General features: G+C 42.7%; 1 protein-coding gene across 4 annotated transcripts in view; it reads right to left on the bottom strand.

The window, feature by feature from the left end:
• LOC122667524 overlaps positions 1-12461 on the bottom strand; it is an 85471-nt gene that overhangs the window by 61647 nt on the left and 11363 nt on the right. The window lies entirely within an intron of this gene.

Below are 12461 nucleotides of genomic sequence, written 5' to 3'. Positions count from 1 at the left end.
TCTCATGGTTGCTTGTAAATTTTGAACTCTACTTTATGGGTCTTTAGCTCAAATTGGTAGAGCACTTGGAATATGAGTATGTCTCAAGCATGTTCCAAGAGGATGGTGGTTCGAATCCACCAAGACCATTTTGAGTCACCTGTTCATAGCAAAGTTAATTGAGAAAATCATGTAAAAGTAAGTGCAAATGACAACTGTCAAGTGGATAACACCACAAAAAAAATTAAAAAATTTTGACAAAATGTCTCAATTTATTAAAAGTGGAGTTAATGTAGACCATGGTGGTTTTTTTTTTTTTTAAAACCCGAATATTACCTGGGACCCGGGCCAGCCCCTGAGCTTTTATTAATAATAAAAAAATGAATAAAGAAAACAAGGGGGGCCGTACCACCTTACCCCGATCCAACAGAGCAAACCTCTCAATTCAAAACTGGACCCAACCCCAAACAATCATGTAGGAAAAATCCTATACACTACTTTCTTAAGACTGGCAAGCCAGCTCTGTCTTCCCGAAGAATACGCTGCAGTTCCCCTAGTGGCTGGCTTCCAAACTGGTACACGATGGAAGAACCAGAGTCACATGCTAGATTTGCCATCCAGTCAGCCATCCTGTTACTTTCCCTATAAGCAAATGAAATCAAAGGCCGAGTAGAACCAATTAGGGCCATAATTTCCTGGAACCAGTACCAACCTCTCCAAAGGTTACACGTTTTTAGATTAACCATTCTAACCCTTGAAGCTGAATCCGAATTAACCACAAACTCCTTAAAGCCTAAATCTTGGCACATTTTTAAACCATCTCTCAAAGTTCTTAGCTCAGCAATCGAATTTGTGCAAACACCACAGAAATTCGAGAAGGCTGCTACGACAATACCCTCCGTATCCCTAATTACCCCTCCAACCCCGCCAACTCCAGGATTACCTCTACAAGCTCCATCCACATTAAGATTTACTGAGGCGAAAGGTGGACACCAATAAACCGGGAGAGGACGATTCAGCCGGAGGGGAGGAGCCGATAATCCAAAACACAGCAAAATCAGACCATCTCTAGAGGAAGTCGAGCACTTAATCTTGGGCGGCTACAGAAGGCCTTTCACCCAGATTTTAATGCATTCAATAATAGAACCAGCAGAGCGCCTTCCCTCCCCATGCCTCCTGTCATTCCTTTCCTTCCAAAGCTCCCAAACAACCAAGGAAGGTAAAAGCCCTGCAACATAGGCACTGAGGCTGCTACAACTCGCCGATTCATACCAAAGAAGGATACGGCTTCTGACATCCTGAGAAGGCAGCACCTCAACATCAAAGATACTTGAAAAAAACCCTCAAACCTTTGCCGCAGTGCCTCCTAAAACCAGGCAATGATCTGTGGTTTCCCTCCTTGGACTCCCGCAACAATCGCATCTGGAAGCCAAGGGAATACCCACAGACATTAAAGACCCATCTGTAGGAATTTTCCCATTAAGGAGCTGCCAAGTAAAAAAAAGGCCCCCAAAGTGATTCGCCCGATGGCAGTTTATTGGTGCCCTCCATTTGCTTCGATGAAACTCAATGTAGATGGGGCTTATAGGGGCAACCCGGGCGTAGGAGGAGGTGGAGGGGTCATAAGGGACCCAAATGGGATGGTCCTTGCTGCTTTCTCAAATCACTGTGGGGCCTGTACAAACTCGATTGCCGAGCTACGTGCATTGAGAGATGGTCTAGGGCTTTGTCGCGATCTGGGGTTCATGGATGTAACAATTAACGTGGACTCTGCCTCCATGGCCAGGATGGTGTGTCAGGGGCGCTACAACCTATGGAAAGGCTGGTACTGGTTCCAGGAGATCTTGTCTCTCGTTTCATCAACCCGTGCCTGTGTCTCGTTTGCCTATCGGGAAAGTAATAGGGCGGTGGATTGGTTAGCCAACATGGCCTTCGATACTACGTCTTCGGTAACCTTTCAGCAAGATGGTTTGCCTACATGTGTGTTTCAGGTTATCCTCCGTGAGGACAAGGAGGGTCTTCCGGTTCTCAGAAAGTAGGGTAGGCCTTCTTTCCTTGTCGGTCGTTTTGTGGAGAAGCCCTGTGAGAGCATCTCTGTGAGTTAGGGGTAAGGTGGAATGTCCCCCCCGTGTATGCTCTTATTCTTTTATTCATTATTAATAAAATCCTAGGGGCTGTCCCGGGTCCCAGTTAAGTTCGGGGTAAAAAAAGGCTATTTCATGGGCAGTGTATGGTTCAAAATCCTAGGTTACCTCAGCCGACCTGCACCGCACCTCATTCCAGGCCGATTTGGCTGTGAAATGGCCGTCACTGGAGATCGACCATACCAAAACATCTTCCTTATCAGAAGTAGCAACATTACCATTTAAAATGCTTTGCCTCTTACCCTACAGAGCCAATCTGGTTCAACAAGTCCTGCTTCCACACCCCTTCCTCATCAACCGCATCCTTAACAAGCAAGCCCGTATCAACAAGAAGAGCGTTATCCACATAATCAATCAAAGGGCCGTCCCCCACCCAGTTATCTAACCAGAAAAAATATCGCCTGAGCCAATTAACCATCTTGACTTCACCAGCAAGAATTCCTTATGCACCAGAGCATTTCTCCAAGACTTCGAACCTAAACCACACGACCCTGCCAATGCAACATGATTATTTTTAAAAAACTTAGCTCCTCCATAACCCTTTAAGCCTAAGAGCGAGGCCAAAATCCTCCAACAGCTTAATCCCCAAACCCCCTTCTTCTAGAGGCCTGCAAACCTTCTGCCAACTCACCCAATGCCGGTGTTTACCCCACTCTGAACTCCCCCATAGGAAATTCGCAAAAATGCCATATATCCTCCTTAGGACAGCCTTAGGTGGCTCCATAGTGGCCAGCACGAGAATGGGGATAGAGGTAAGAACGTGCTTCAACAGCGTCACACACCCCCCAGCAGATAAAAGCTTCCCTTTCCAACCCGCCACCTTGTTTCTTATTTTTCCAACCAAATCATCAAAGAAACATATTTTAAACCTTCCAGCATGGAGCGGGGGCCCCAAATAAGTAATCGGCAGCGCATTCCTTGCAAACTCTGTAACAGCCCCCACCATTCGAGCCCTAGCCGCCGAAACCTTATTGCTGAGCATAAAACAACTTTTTTGTTTATTCACCAACTGCCCCGAAAAGCCTTCATACCTGCTGATAAAACCCAAAACTTGATTCAAGGACCATGGTGGTTCTGATTATCCTTACTCTTTCTACAATGGCATTTATGTAAATATTGGCAAGTGTTAAGAAGTTGTTTTGGAATAAGTTTTTCCAAATGCATTGCTGTTCTTTTTTTGTTTCGGGAACAGTTCTGGAACAGGTTTACCAAATGCTCATTCGCAACTAAAGAACAGTCTTCTAGCACAGAAACAGGAAAAAACGTTTCTGGCAAAGAGCAGCATACCGAGAACAGAAACGTTACCAAACGTAGCCTTAGATTCCTGCATTTTATAAGAGAAGACCTAAAATTTCATTGAGTTGATCTAAAAGGTTTTTCTGCTTTCCTCATAGCTGCACAAATGTGGCATGCATGGCTGTTGTTTAATAGGTCCCATATATACTAAGACAATCATAGCCATCCATTTAGTTGCATTGTTTACAGGCCTATCATTTTCTTTTTCTTGGGGGGGGGGGGGGGAGGGAATTACAGACAAAGCAAATTTGACAGGGCTTCTAGTCCCTTAATCTTTTCTTTCACATTTAAGATTCCCAAACCCCTCAAAATTTTGGGCCAAAAGGTCCTCCACAAAATATTCCCAAACTTTTCTATTTATCCTTCCATATTAGAGCCCCCAATAAAAGTTGTTTTGTCTATTTTCTCACACTTTATTTGAAAGTTTCTTATAATTTTAAGTTCTAAGCCCAGCAAGCCCATCCTAATGGTTAAGGTAATCATATGTCCACCCACCTTGCCTCACCCACAGGGATCCACCCAGCTGCCTTGTAAATCTGGTAAGCCCCATGCATGTTAAAAGGGTAAATCTCATTTGATCTGGGCAATATTTTAAGTGGATAAGAGGATTATACATGGCATTGGTAAAATCTGACTCCCTGTGGCCACCCTCAGGTGGGGGGGTTGATAGGGTTAAACTTGAAACTGGAAAAAAAAAATCTTTAAAAAAGATGGGTGGAATAGACAGAATGGAGTTCATTGTGTCATGTTTTAGAGTAGAAGAAGAAGAAAGAAAAGCTCCAAGAGAGCAAACACGATTTTGGGATTGTTGAGTTGTGTCTCAAACTAGAGACAAATTAGTTTATATTGAAAAGAATAGGTAATTACACAGAGGCCCCTGACATTATACAACTAACAGAAAGAACATATAAAAGAAGTGGTTTTATACAAATATACCCCTGAAACAACTATTCTTAACACTCCCCCTCAAGCTGGGTGGTATGTGTCATCATAGTTCAAAATCTTGCGAAATCTCGATCGAGATTTCGAGAATTTCGAGAATTTCGACCCCCTCGAAACGAAATGACCCCTCGAATCAAAAAAATACTAAATTTCGATCGAAATTCTCGAGATTTCGAGATATTTTGAGATTTTTTCAAAATCTCGCGAGATTTCAAAAATCTCAAGAAAATGCTTTATATAAAATACCATGTTTCGATAGTCTCGGTCGAAATTTCAACCGAGACTGAGAAACAGAGCATTTTTCCTCTTTTGCTTGGTTTTTTAAGGTTTTTGCTTATTTCTTCTTCAATCTTCCACTTCCCACTTGAATCCTTGCCACATCTACGCCGGAATCACTTGGAGAACAAACTTCTTAGCACATCTGTGAAGCCTTTCCACTATTTCAGGTAAAACCATATTCTCAAAATTGATATTTTTAAGGGAAATGCTTGATCAACATGTTTGTTTGTGATGAAATAAATATATGTTAGACACCGGAAGCCGATCTACGACTTCACGGTGTCGAAATTTCATTTGGAATTACTCAATTCAATACTAAATAGTAACGAGTCATTACTAATTTTAATTATTTTCCAAATGATTATAGTTGAAAACTTTTAGGGATGCATTGGGAAGTTTTGGAACCGAAGCTGCACAGCAAGGCCGGACACGCGGTGATGCCGGTACTCATTAGTCATTACTTCATTAGTCATTACTCAATTCAATATCTTATTCTTTTGAAATGAAGGTGACATGTTTCTTTTGTTGTAATGCAGCTGAATGGTGGGTGTTGTATGGGGGTTCGGCAAACAATTTAAGAAAAATAGCAATCAAGGTTCTCTCCCAGACATGTTCAGCATCTGGCTGTGAACGGAATTGGAGTACATTTCTCTCATCCACTCCAAGAGGAGAAATAAATTGGGTTCTGAACGTCTCTCTGACTTAGTGTATGTGCATTATAATTTGAGGTTGAAGATGCAACACATACGCATGGGATAATAGGGTATCAGGGAAAATATCGATCTCGCCGACATTTTCCAGGTGGAGTCAGATGATGAAGATCCTATTGTTGATTGGGTGAGGGATAGAGGTGAGCCAGTGTTAGATCAGCCTGGAGGTAGACCTGACCCCATGATAGCTGAACACATACAAGCTGATGTGGATGACTTCATGGCTGCAGAGGGTGAGGTACATGCACGGGACGCGTCACCCATACCGTTCCAGTCTACTGGTGGTGTTGATGAGGAGGATGAAGATTGGTCTATGTCATCTGGTGGAGATGGTGGTGGTGGAGATGGTGATGGTGGAGATGGTGGTGGTGGTCCTGGTGGAGATGGTGATGATGGAGGTGATGATGAAGGTAATGATGGGCGTGATGATGATGGTGATGGTGGTCAAGCATATGAGGGAACTCGAGTCCCGTTTGTGGTACAAGAGCAGCAAGAGGCAATCCGTGCCCCCACCGGCCCCACACCAGCCACACGGCCCACATCGTCCACCTCGACCTACTCGAGAAAGCAGCGTGGCCAGTCCCGTCCTGGTGGTCGTGGTAGTGGTACTAGTAGGCGGTGAGCTTATGGACATTGATGCCCTATCGCTCTGTTGGTGGGTGAGTATTGGCGATAGAGACAATGGGTCGAGTGGGCATTTCCGTGCCCCATCTTTTCATGTAGACAGAGTCCATCTCCAAGACAATCGAGCATGGTTCATCTCATTCACATCCATGTGGCGAAGGGCATTCAGGCGTACCCTGGGGCGCGACCTATATCGTCTCCATCCATTCCAAGTTTTGAGTATGACTCCCACTCACAAGGATATAGTGGATCGTCTTTTGTGCATGACTTCTTTTCCTACGCTGGCTACCCAACCCACCAGCCGCAGCCGTACAACCCGTACATGCTCCCAGAGCCGTCATATGACTCATATCATAGTGGATCAGTGGGTAGTACTTCTTCACAGTTTGGTGACCTATATCCTAGGATAGGTTACCTTCAGCATGTTGATGATGCAATTTACATGGCCACTGTGGATGACTACACTCGCTTCTTCTCCTAGACTATGACGTGGCATGCATTTGTCCTACAGTCGGAGAGCAATACACGTCGGTTCCAGCGGACCATGAGTGGGGTTGATCCTGGACGGCAGAGTAGTTATTATTAGCAAATTTGTAAACATTTGAGATGAATGATGAGTAGTTGACTACTTGACTACTTGACTTGTAGCCTTGTAGGGAACAATTGGGGATATTGACATATTGTGATTTGGAATGTTTGATATCATCTTCTTAAATCTTAACTCTTAAGTTGTTATTTGTTAACTTGTTATTGACTTGATGTCTTATATACTTAATATTATGATTTATGACTTAACTTATGAGTCATTATGTTTCCAACTTAGTTCCAAGTCAATTTACTTGTTTAATGTACAATGTGTATGTGTAAATGTGTAATTAACTAAGTTATACATTAGGGTTCGCCCGTACATTGCCAATCAATGGTGCACATCCAAAACACCATTTTGGGTAACTATTTTTGCAATTTGAACATTTAAATGTGTTTATATAGCCTAAAATAGGGTTTCCATGAAGTTTCAGGCCTTAACTTGGCCTAAAACCCACCGAAATGACCTGTCGAAATATACCAGAAAAAATACAATATTTCGACCGAAATATCCGAAATTTCGAATATTTTGGATATTTCGGTCAGCTCGAAATACCGAAATGAAACGAGTTCTCGAACTATGTGTGTCATACATGCCCAGCTTGTCCAACAAGCAACCAAAGTGATAAGAGCTAAGTCCTTTGGTGAAGATGTCGGCCACTTGTTCATTTGTCTTCACAAAAGGAGTGCAGATGGTCTTTAATTCTATCTTCTCCTTGATAAAATGTCTGTTAACCTCAACATGCTTTGTCCTGTCATGTTGAATTGGGTTGTGGGCAATACTTATGGCTGCCTTGTTATCACAATAAAAGCTCATAGGTTTAACAGTCTCAAATCCCAATTCTTGAACAAGTTTCTTCAACCACAAGATTTCACACACTCTGTGAGCCATGGCTCTAAACTATGCCTCAGCACTCGACCTAGCCGCCACAGGTTGCTTCTTACTTCTCCAGGTGCCCAAATTTCCACCAACAAAAGTACAGTATCCAGAGGTGGATCTTCTATCAGAAATGAATCCAGCCCAGTCAACATCAGTGTATGCTTCAATCCTCAAGTGACTATTTCTAGAGAAGAGAAGACCTTTTCCAGGGCATGACTTCAAATATCTGAGGATCCTGTAAACTGCATCAAGATGTCCCATCTTGGGTGCATGCATAAACTCACTTACCACTCCAACAGCATAGGCTATGTCAGGTCGGGTAAGGGAAAGATAGATTAGCTTGCCTACCAATCTCTGATATTTTTCAGCATCCACAAGAGGTTCACCACAATCTTCCCCTAGTTTGTGATTCTGATCAACAAGGGAGGAGACTGGTTTGCACCCTAAGTAGCTTGTCTCTGTAAGCAAATCAGGGACAAACTTCCTTTAGCAAACATTGATCCCTTTCTTGGATCTTGAAACTTCAATCCCTAGAAAATACTTCAATGGACCGAGATCTTTGATCTCAAACTGTCGAGCCAAGTAAAGTTTCAGCTTTGAGATTTCAGCCTCATTGTTTCCCGTGACCACAATGTCATCAACATATACAATGAGAGCTATAATAGTGATGCCCCTCCTTTGTACAAACAAGGTGTGATCGGCTTGACTTTGAGTGTATCCATTCTGTAAGATAGCTTGTCTAAACCTCTCAAACAAAGCCTTAGGAGACTGTTTGAGTCCATAAAGAGCCTTCCTAAGACGACACACTTTTCCATTGCCACCAGGATGCTTGAACCTAGGAGGAGAGTCCATATAGATCTCTTCTTCTAAATCATCATGTAAGAATGCATTCTTTACATCAAGCTAGTAAAATGGCCAATCAAGATTTGCAGCCATTGAGAGAAGTACACGAATGGAATTATGCTTGGCCATTGGAGCAAAGGTCTCCTGATAATCAATGCCATACACCGGTGTATAACCCTTGGCAACAAGTCTTGCCTTATACCTCTCCACAGTACCATTAGATTTGAACTTGACTGTGAATACCCATGTGCATCCAACAGGAATTCTCCCCTTTGTGAGTTCAACAAGATCCCAAGTGCAATTCTTCTCAAGAGCCACCATCTCTGTATTCATTGCTTCTCTCTATTTTGGATCAGCCATAGCCTCTGCTACATTCTTAGGAATAGATATGGACTAGATAGCCACAGTGAAGGCAACACCTGTAAGGGAGATAGAATCATAGGAAACAAACTTAGCAATAGGATTACATGCCTGTGTTCCCTTACAAAGAGCAATGGGGAGATCTAAGTCTAAGGATGTGGAAGTAGAGGAAGGTATACCTATCTCAATGGATGGAGACTCAGGATGAGCCGATGAGGAGACGAAGGAGGATTTTGGCAGGTCTTCTTTATGGGAAGCTATGAAGAAGGATTTTGGCTGGTCTTCTTTGTATACACCAGCAGCTCCCCCTGTTCTCTGTTCACCTGTGCACTAGGAGGCTCCCCCTCAACAACAGTATCCACAGAACTTTTCTTTCCCTTGTCAATCTGAAAAGAAGGAATAGGAACAAGAGAGGAGGAAGGAAAGGGAACAAGCTCAAGAACCTCTTCAACCTCACCACCAAGGGATGAACACTCCCCCTGAAGAGGTGACTGAAAATACGGTATGGTTTCAAAAAAATGGATATCTTTTGAGAGAAGCCACCGATGGGTAGGAGGATGATAACATGTGTAACATTTGAAGGTAGAGGAATACCCAAGAAAGAGGCACTTCAGGGCCTTAGGATCCAATTTAGTGCGGGCAGATTTGCTAATATGTACATAGCAAATGCAACCAAACCCCCTTGGTGGAAGAGAGAAAGAAGAAGAAAGTGAGAGTAAGACATCAAGAGGAACCTTGAAGTTCAAGACACTGGAGGGCATATGAGTAATAAGAAATACAACTATGAGTAAGGCATTGGACCAAAAAGTTTTTGGAACATGTATTGTAAGCCAAAGGGACCAAGCCACTTCCAGAAGGTGGCAGTTTTTTCTTCCAGCAACCCCGTTTTGTTGTGGGGTATCAACACAGGCCACCTGATGGATAATGCCATGATCAGAAAAAAAAGTTTCCAAACCACCATACATATACTCCCCACCTTTATCAGAACGGGCAATTTGAATACGAGTTTGAAACTGGGTATACACCAACTCATAAAAATTTTTAAATGCGGCATAGACATCACTCTTTTGTTTCAATAGGTAAACCCAAGTAACTCGAGAGAAGTCATCAATGAAAGAGACAAAGTAGCAAAAGCCACGTAAAGAAGTAACAGGGGAAGGTCCCTAAACATCAGTGTGAACAATGTGAAAGGGTGAAATAGATCTATTACCAGCAGATGGATAAACTGTGTTACAACTTTTTGCAAAAAGACAAGTTTCACAATGAAAAACATGGTTGATAGGAAAAGAGGTAAATAACTGTGGCAACAGTTTCCTCACAACAGAAAAGGAAGGGTGTCCCAAACGACGATGCCAAAGCAAAATATCCTCCTGTGTACGTCTGCCATCTTGCCCACACACATTAGATTGAGCTTTCGCAACAGGGGAGGCACAGGTATCCAAAACATATAAGCCATCTGCTTCACGTCCACTGCCAATCACCTTCTTCGTCATCAAATCCTAAAAGAGACAATGGGTAGGAAAGAAAGTGACAAAACAGTTCAAAGATTTAATCAATTGGCTAACTGAAAGGAGATTAATAGTATAGTTTGGAACATGAAAGACAAACTTCAAAGGTATAAATGGAGTAACCTGGATATCCCCCTTACCAGAAATGGAAGAAAGGGAACCATCAGCAATTTTTACCTTATCTTTCCCAGAACAAACAGAATAGGATTCATAAAGCTGAGACCTACCAGTCATATGATCAGTGGCACCTGAGTCAATGACCCAGGGAGTGGTACCAGAGGAAGTAGAGACCTGTAGAACAGTGGAAATAGTGGTAGTAGCAGAGGAGGAACCATCCATGTGGGCTACAATCCGGCGAAATGCAGCTATGTCTTCCTTGGAGAGAGAGGATGGATCGGACTCATGAACTCCAACATAGGCCCTAAACCCAATCTTCTTCTGTCCTTTCTGTCCCCCAGATGAAACAGAGGATGGCTTCCCGTGAAGATCCCAACAAAAATCCTTCTTGTGCCCAGGCTTGCCACAATAGTCATAGGAGAATCTGCCCTTACCAGCTCTCTTAGTGGAGGGAGTACGATCCTGAGGAATGGAAGAAACAAGAGCAGAGCGCTCAACAGTGGGAGTGTTCTCCATAGCACCCCTACGGGTCTCCTCACTCTGTAAATAACCACACACCTCCTCCAGTGAGGGAAGACTGGGTCGGCCAAGGATCTGCACCCTTAAAGGTTCAAATTCAGGGTTAAGACCTCCAAGAAGGAACAAGACCTCTCTTTCTCAAACAACTAATGCACTTTGGGCTCATCATCATGACACAACTGGAGATCTCTGTAGTGATCATACTCCTCTCAAAGTCCCACAACAAGACTATAGTATTCAGAGATACTTTTATAACCCTGTCGCAAGCTAACAATCTGTTGGAGGAGTTGATAAACCTTTGTAGAGTCTCCCACTCTATCAAAAATACGAGCAATACTATCCCAGATGTCTTTGGCAGTCTCCTTGCTCATAAACCTTCTTCCAATCTCCGGCTTCATCGAAAAATTAAGCCAAGTCATCACAAGGGAGTTTTCGGTTTCACATTTGGAGTACTCTGGATCAGTAGAGGGGGGAGTCTTAATGCTCCCAGATATGTACCCCAACTTCCCTCGACTCCGAAGAATTAGCTTCATAGATCGTGACTAATCCAAGTAATATTTATGGTCAAGCTTGACAATGGGAAGTTGAACATTTGGGTTCTCATATGATAGAGGTGGAGGCAAGGCTGTTTCAACATTTTTTTCACCCATTTTGACCTGCAGTCAAACACTTGGAAGACCCAAACAACAGCACCTCAAGCAAAACAACTTCTTCTCAAAAAAACAGCAGTCAAAAATAGGGACAAACACTGACAAAAAACTTGAAAAATCTTGAAGAACCTCACACGATCATCAAACAAAAGCGGAATAAAAAGGAGAAACCTTCCTCACAAAAAACGATACTGAATAGCCCAAAAAATCCCCCAAACAAAGCTCTATTGAAGAGCTTTTTCCAATCAAGTACCCTGGCTGGCGGAAAAAACAGGCAGAACAAGCCTGGCCGAAATGCAGTTCCGACCCTTTGATGCTTCCAAGAGACTTGAGGTGATACAATGGGAAGAAAGAGGACTTCCAAACGAAACTAGAGCACTTGGTTGCTCTCCATTTGGATTCCAAACAAGGGAGAAACAGATCTGTGAAGATACCCTAGGATTTTCTTTAAACACCAACAAGAACCAAGCAAAAAAAAACTAACTCTTAGCCTTCCAAACAACCTTCTATCACCTTCAAACTCCAGGAACAATAAGCTCTGATACCATGTTATGCTTTAGAGTAGAAGAACATGAGAGAAAAGCTCCAAGAGAGCAAACATGATTTTGGGATTGTTGAGTCGTGTCTCAAACTAGAGACAAACTAGTTTATATTGAAAAGAATAGGTAATTACACAGAGGCCCCTGGCTTTATACAAATAACAGAAAGAACATATAAAAGATGTGGTTATATACAAATATACCCCTGAAACTACTCTTCTAAACACATTGGTGGCACTAATGCGGTAGAATATCCTGACATGCAGATAGATAAGCTGAGAAAATCCTGTAACCTTCTGGATCCCGATATTTTGAGAGTTTTTTTTTTTTTTTTTGGTGGAAATATTTTTAGGAGTTTAGAAATATTAAAAATGAAAATGATTGGCAGACTAAGCGTTCTTAAAATTGTAACCTCTTTTTTTTGGGTGGGGTTGGGAGGAGGGAGGCTGGCCCATGATTGTAATCAAATGAGTTTAGTTTTGAGCA

The sequence above is a fragment of the Telopea speciosissima genome, chromosome 7 (genome assembly GCF_018873765.1).
Source record: "Telopea speciosissima isolate NSW1024214 ecotype Mountain lineage chromosome 7, Tspe_v1, whole genome shotgun sequence".
NCBI lineage: Eukaryota > Viridiplantae > Streptophyta > Magnoliopsida > Proteales > Proteaceae > Telopea > Telopea speciosissima.
Note: the sequence above shows the minus strand (reverse complement) of the source record. Positions and strands in the feature narration are given on the sequence as shown.